Here is a 7,706-nt window from a genome sequence, read left to right as displayed (position 1 = left end):
ATGCTTCATACGACCTGTCAATGAGAGAGCTCACTGCACACACAACGTGCATGCATATACACACACCCAACACGAGAGTTCATTGCATGCTTCATACGACCTGTCAAAGAGGGAGCTCATTACACAATTTTTTTTTTTTTTTATGTATGTATCTATATGATCCTCGTCTCTGTATAATGATATATTTCGTTTCAGTTTGAAAATAGATTGATCTACCCTGTTGTGTGTAATTTAATGTTATGTTTTATTGTACTTAGAAAAACAAAATATGTACATATCGAGTGTAATCCTCGCCCCTGTAGCATGATACGTTTATTGCAGTTTGAAAAAAAGTATATCTACTAATTGTGCAAACCCATGTTGAATTCTCTTCTTATATTTGGTATATCTTAAAGAAACTAAGATCGGTATGCAACATTCGTTGATCAGAAGGTAATCCAGGTATATAATACATTGATCAGAAGCGAAGCCCAATATGTTATGGGTGTGATTCATTTATATCCATTTCTTATTTTTATCTCTTCCTTTTTTCGTTTCCCGACTTGCGGTTGTCGCGAAGACACTGAGTAATCCATCGTGTTTCGTACAGGTATGGCTTTCATCCGTATTTGGTGGCGGCGATGGTAGTAGCATTATTACGTCTTCTGATTCTTTATTCTCATTCCGAGATGACTTTACAAAGGTCACTCGAGTCGAAAGCTAGAGCAGTAGAGAATATGTCTATTAGATCTATGACGGCGAAATGTTTTTCATTAAATTTGTTTTTACTCGCCTGACCGAAATTATTCTGTAATTCAGGACACCGACTTGCTTTACACACGATATGATCATTGAACACGTGTGGCTTTAGAGCAGCTACGAGAACTTCATTACCGCCAATTCTGCGGCAGAGGTAATCGTGTACAAGGTTGAAAGTTTTCTCCAAGTACAATTTTTTTTTTCTTTTTTTTTAGGGTCAGACCTTTTTTGTGTTTCTTTCGGATGCATTGCATGGTGACCGGCAACGAGCCTAGCTACTTCTAATAACGTTATAAAGATCAGTGTTTTGTGCGTGTAAAGCGAGTCAATGGTGTGTTTTTGTACCATCTCAGGATCCTTGGGGCGTTATCTTACCATGCAAGTTAAATCACGGTCTTGCTTACCCTCCAAGGCATATAATATAATATATTGAATCGATCTGTCTGAAACTCTCGGATTAGAATTGCGTTGCCTATGATCAATTAATCTGATAATCTGAGCTCGAGGGACTCACAACTCGATTTTTATATGGATTATCTAAAAAGCTGCATCGATTCTACCGATCTGAGATTCTCGAGTTTATAAATGCGCTGCCTATGCCCACTTAACCTGACAATCTGAGATCCGACGATACAATACTTGATCCTGTATTTTACTTAATTTACCATGTGCCTTTCTTTAGTTTTGATTATATACAGGATTTGTACACAATTAATATTTGTCTTGGTCTCGAGATCACTATCTTCGAATCTATGAATGGATCAAAACTGTATTTACCTTACAGTGATATTAGGATTGAATTTAATGGTTATTACCGTAAACTCGTGCAGTTAATATCAATATCAAATTATAAAAAAAAAATATTTTATTTACCTTAATATACATTTTAGTGAAATAGATTATTTAACACATCTTATATATATATATATATATATATATATATATATATATATATATATATATATATATATATATATATATATTGTATGCTATACAAAGGTTTTATATATAACATTTACTACAGTAATATAAATATATATATATATATATATATATATATATATATATATATATATATATATATATATATATAAAATTTAGTAAGGGAGAAATATCGCCTTTTCTTTTCACCCGTGGCACTGTACAGGCACCAACGGAATCTCTAAGAGAGGGATTCCGAATATGTGCAAAACTCGAATTTTTATGAATATTTTATCGATTTAACGAATCCCACAGGAGTTCAAGGAAAATTCGAATAAAAAAAGCATTGGATCGATCGATCCGAAACTCTCGGATTATAATCACGTTGTCTATGCCCGCGTAACCTGCCAGTCTGAGATCACACAACCCAATATTCAACACGAGAGTTCATTGCCTGCTTCATACGACTTGCCAATGAGAAAGCTCATTGCACACACAACGTGCATGCACACATGAGAGAAAGAGAGAGAGAGAGAAGAGAGTTCAATGCATGCTTCATACGACCTGTCAATGAGAGAGCTCATTTCACACACAACGTGCGTGCACACATACACACCCAACACGAGAGTTCATTGCATGCTTCACACGACCTGGCAATGAGAGAGATCACTGCACCCAACACGATAGTTCATTTTCCCTCTTCATAAGACCTGTCAATGAGAGTTCATTGCACACACAACACCCATGCACACATTTACACCTACCACGAGAGTATAGCATAGCACACGCAATCCAATCGATCCAATACTTTTTTATACGAATTTTTATTTCAATTTTCTTTAACTCCTGTATTATTTAACTCCTCATGTATTTATGACGAGAGTATAATCGAACCTGGTATATATGTACATCACACTTTTTCTGACAGATTTTATTTGAAGTTGGTTGTATATATCTCTTGTACTGAGGGGATATTCAGTCTTAATCATATTTTTTGTTTGTATCATGTTTGTATGTATCATTTGTATCATCATCCTGGTGATATAAGAAGCTCAAGCTACAGACCAGGCTCAGTCTCAGGTCGGACCTCACCCGGTGTGGTTCTGAGATCGCTCTCTAGATGATTCACTTATGGTTTACGTGTGTGCCATTCTATGGTAGTGGATATGGATTGTTTCAGGCCAAGAACACTAAGTGACATTGCACTGGAGAAAGTGGTGAAACTCTCGCTGATGAAAGTGATTGATATCACTAATAGAGATAGTGAGTGGATGAGACAGGGTTCTGTCAAGAGAAAGTGAGGAGTTGACCACAAATTCGATACATTACACTCAGTTGTTCGTACTGTTCAAAACTGTCCCTGTCATCCAATCTCCCTTGATAAATGAATACACAAAACGGCTACTAAAACAGTCAGAAGAGTTTTTGAACCCCAAAACGGAACTTAAAAATTATTTTTCCATGATTTTTGAAATTGATTTTTCACCTAGACTGACTCGATTTTGTGATAGATGGATGACTCTATATTGTGATAAATGGTTGACTAGATATTGTGAATATTGTGATAAACGGAGGGATGAATTATTTTGTGGTGATGATGAGAGTAAAAATCCCACACATCCTACATTCCATGAGAAGATGCGGAAATGTTCAAACTTGAAGGAGCTATCACTGACCAGAGTCCACCAGGCTGTGATTGAGGAAAAAAGTGCGGCAAGGATGTTCCATAATTTTCCTCATCTGACGACTCTATTGCTTGTACCCGACCATGTATGAGTCTCCTTCCACTGGGTCTTAGGTCCTGTTACTCGATCATGTCCAAGATTAAAGGAATTTCATCTAGTGTATGATGGAAAGAAACTTCAAGATAGTGGAGGCGGAATTGACGACTTGATGCTTGTTTGACTATAATAAGGATACTTATTGGCCTGATGAGAGTGAAAACTTGAAGAAACTATTGAAGGAATTAAGGTACCTGAAACACATATATCACAAGCATCTGTTATTCACCTTCCTACAACTAGATGCTGAAATAACAGGGACACTCGGACTTGAATGTCTCGCTCTCTGGCAGAAATATATTCGTGAATATTGGTATATACACGAGAAGTACATGTACATGTCACTAAATAGATACCTGCTTCTCAGACTAAATAAACTTTGCCCGGCCACCCGAGTTATGAAAATGAATGACCCCCCTCAATGTTTATTTGAAGTCATAAGCACTCTGCCGAATCTAGAGGTACTGGAGATAGCGGATATATCACAGATCAGCCGCAACCCTTTTCTAAATTTTCGTCAGAACACGTTAACATCTCTAACGGTTCTCAAGTTGGAAGAGGTCGAGTGTATTTTGGATTATGTCTTTTTTTCTGACCTGGCCCATACTTGTCCCAATCTCAATGTGCACAGCATTTTGGAGTCTAATATTAAAGGAAATGGACATCTCACATGGCCAGCCAGTAGCACTTCAGCCTTCCCATTCTTAAGGGAGTTAATGCTGACACCTCAAAGTGATATCATTTGTGTATGTCTTGAGAGAATCATACAACTTGGAATATCTACATATTCACTCTGAAGATACTGGGAGGGGTGACACGGCAACAAATACATTCCTGTGTGCTATTATGAAGCCCCTTAGAAATCTTACTGAACTCCATCTAGTGTCAAACTATGTACAATGTACAAATGGACATCTCACATGGCCAGCCAGTAACACTTCAGCCTTCGGGTGCATGTCTATCACCCACCAGTTGCTTCTCCTGCGCGTCCCCGGCAGGCAGTTTCTCCTGCGCGTCTTGGGCAAGCAGTTCCTCCTGCGCAGGCGGCTCCTCCGGCGCGTTCTGGGCAGGCGACGACACATCCGGCGCGTCCTGGTCAGGCGACGACTCATCTGGCGCGTCCTGGGCAGGCGACGACTCATCCGGCGCGTCCTGGGCAGGCGACGACTCATCCGGCGCGTCCTGGGCAGGCGACGACTCATCCGGCGCATCCTGGGCAGGCGACGACTCATCCGGCGCGTCCTGGGCAGGCGACGACTCATCCGGCGCGTTGCCTGTGCCCACTCAACCTGACAATCCGAGATCAAGTGATCGAATCCTCGAATTTTATATAAATCAATTAACGGCGCATAGTTTTTGAAATATACACATAAAAAAGTATTGTTAAAAAAAGTATCAGATCCATCGCTCTAAGACTCAAGGGTTATAATCGCGTTACGTGTGCCCGCTTAACCTGCCAGCCTGAGTCGAAATATCTACAAAACCCGATTTTTTATGAATATTTCATCGTTTTCAGGGGTCCCACAGGAGTTTGAGGAAAACTCGAATAAAAATTTGAAGAAAACAAGAGTACTGGGTCGATCGCTCTGCAACTCTGGAGTTAGGATTACGTGGCCTACGCCCACCCATCCCAGCAATCTGAGATCACACGACCCAATATTCGATTTTATATGAATTTAATTAATAGACCCGTACGTCAGTCGATAAATAAAAAAAATATATATAAAATCAATTATTGTGTTGTTGGATCTCGGATTGGCAGGTTAAGCTGGCAGGGGCAACGCGGTTATAACCCGAGAGTCTCAGGTCGATGGATCCAAGACTTTTTTTTGTATGAATTTTTATGTGTGTATTTCAAAAACTTTATGCGCCCTTAATAAATTCATACAAAAATCGAGGAGTCGATCTCTCGATCTCGGATTGGCAGGTTAAGCGGGCAGGGGCAACGCGGTTATAACCCGAGAGTCTCAGGTCAATGGATCCGCTAGTTTTTTATATGAATTTTTCTTTAATAGTCTATGCGTAGGAGTGCGAGCAAGAGAGTCGTCCAAGCACGCCAGTGGGTGCCTACAAGGGCTCATGAGGACGGTCCAAGAGCGTTCATCGACACGCTTTACTCGCACATAGCGCTGTATGACGACGCTCTCGGACGTACCAAGCGAGAGCGTTGGGCGCGTAGAGCGAGACGAAGGATGCCCGTGCGCGCTGCAACGGCCCATGCAAATGCCGCTCGGCCGCTTGGACGGTCCAAGAGTCTGAGTTCGATGGATCCGAGACTTTTTTTTGTATGAATTTTTATGTGTGCATTTCAAAAGCTTTATTCGCCGTTAATTAATTCATACCAAAATCGAGGAGTCGATCTCTCGATCTCGGATTGGCAGGTTAAGCGGGCAGGGGCAACGCGGTTATAACCCGAGAGTCTCAGGTCGATGTTTCCCGCTAGTTTTTTATATGATTTTTTCTTTAATAGTGTATGCGTGGGAGGGCGAGCAAGAGAGTCGTCTAAGCACGCCAGTGGGTGCCTACAAGGGCTCATGAGGACGGTCCAAGAGCGTTCATCGACAAGCTTTACTCGCCCATAGCGCTGTCTGAGGACGGTCTGAGGACGCTCTCGAACATACCAAGCGAGAGCGTTGGGCGCGTAGAGCGAGACTAAGGATGCCCGTGCGCGCTGCAACGGCCCATGGAAATGCCGCATTGACGAGAATCACCTATGATTTTTTTTTTTTTTTTATTGACGGAGAAATTTCGCTTTTTCTTTTCACCCGTGGTACCGTACAGGCATCAACGAAATCTCTAAGAGAGGGATTCGAAATATCTGCAATACCCGATTTTTTATGAATATTTCATCGATTTCAGGAGTCCTACAGGAGTTTGAGGAAAACTCGAATAAAAATTCGAAGAAAAAAAAGTACTGGGTCGATCGATCTGAAACTCTGGGGTTAGGATCCCCACAATCTGAGATCACAGGACCCAATATTCGCTTTTATATGAATTTAATTAAGAGACCCGTACGTCAGTCGAGAAAAAAAAAATGTATATATAAAATCAATTATTGTGTTGTTGGATCTCGGATTGGCAGGTTAAGCGGGCAGGGGCAACGCGGTTATAACCCGAGAGTCTCAGGTCGATGGATCCGAGACTTTTTTTTGTATGAATTTTTATGTGTGTATTTCAAAAACTTTATGCGCCCTTAATAAATTCATACAAAAATCGAGGAGTCGATCTCTCGATCTCGGATTGGCAGGTTAAGCGGGCAGGGGCAACGCGGTTATAACCCGAGAGTCTCAGGTCGATGGATCTGATACTTTTTTTTGTATGAATTTTTATGTGTGCATTTCAAAAACTTTATGCGCCGTTAATTAATTCATACAAAAATCGAGGAGTTGATCTCTCGATCTCGGATTGGCAGGTTAAGTGGGTGCCTACAAGGGCTCATGAGGACGGTCGAAGAGCATTCATCGACACGCTTTACTCGCGCATAGCGCTGTGTGACGACGCTCTCGGACGTACCAAGCGAGCGCGTTGGGCGCGTAGAGCGAGACGATGAATGCCCGTGCACGGTTGGTGATTGGTTGGTTGAGATTTGCGAAGTTCTGGCTTCGCCCAGGCCTTTCACTTATGGCCCGGCCTGTGTCAGCTTATTATGGCTGTCTCATTTGTTTGTCTGACACTCGGTGCTTACCGTGGCGGTGGGATTGCCAGCAGGCGCTCCTGTAGCCGTGGTGTAAGCATCTCGCATAATCTCCTTACCAGCACGACGGCTGTGTTCTGCGGGCTTTGTCTTAGGAATTGCGTGTGCACGCAATTCTCCAATTAATGTACAAGTGTGGCGTTCGGCTCGCCGCAATGCATGCAACATCTCTCTTCACGTTCTATGGTTTGTATGACCTGCCATACACAGTGGTAACCTAGGCGCATTCAGTGCAGAATGACTTCGGTACCTCTGTTGTTTATTTCAGAGAGTGCCAGTGGTTCATAGCCTGTGGCATCTGAGTACCAGCTGGTCGAGGGGGAAGATCTCGTTTCCTCTCTGTGAAGCTGCAGGAGGAAGGAGGTGGCCGTCACCGTACACTTCCTCCGAAGTAATTTTCGGCTCTGATGTATTATCATGGGATTAGGGGGCATACCCCTGCCAGCTTCGGCTAATCTGTCAGCAAGCTCATTACTTCTGATCCCTATGTGCTGGAACCAGTTATGATAATTCTTCTACCCTGTGCAAGAATCCTCTGGTTCAGTGTGAGGATGTACTAGTGGCTGGACCCT

The 7,706-nt window shown here is 42.1% G+C and overlaps 1 protein-coding gene across 1 annotated transcript in view; it reads left to right on the top strand.

Annotated features, from left to right (window-relative positions):
• LOC119568479 overlaps positions 1-7,706 on the top strand; it is a gene marked incomplete in the record, with an annotated part of 11,170 nt that overhangs the window by 2,346 nt on the left and 1,118 nt on the right.

Source organism: Penaeus monodon, chromosome 44, assembly GCF_015228065.2.
Source record: "Penaeus monodon isolate SGIC_2016 chromosome 44, NSTDA_Pmon_1, whole genome shotgun sequence".
NCBI lineage: Eukaryota > Metazoa > Arthropoda > Malacostraca > Decapoda > Penaeidae > Penaeus > Penaeus monodon.
Note: the sequence above shows the minus strand (reverse complement) of the source record. Positions and strands in the feature narration are given on the sequence as shown.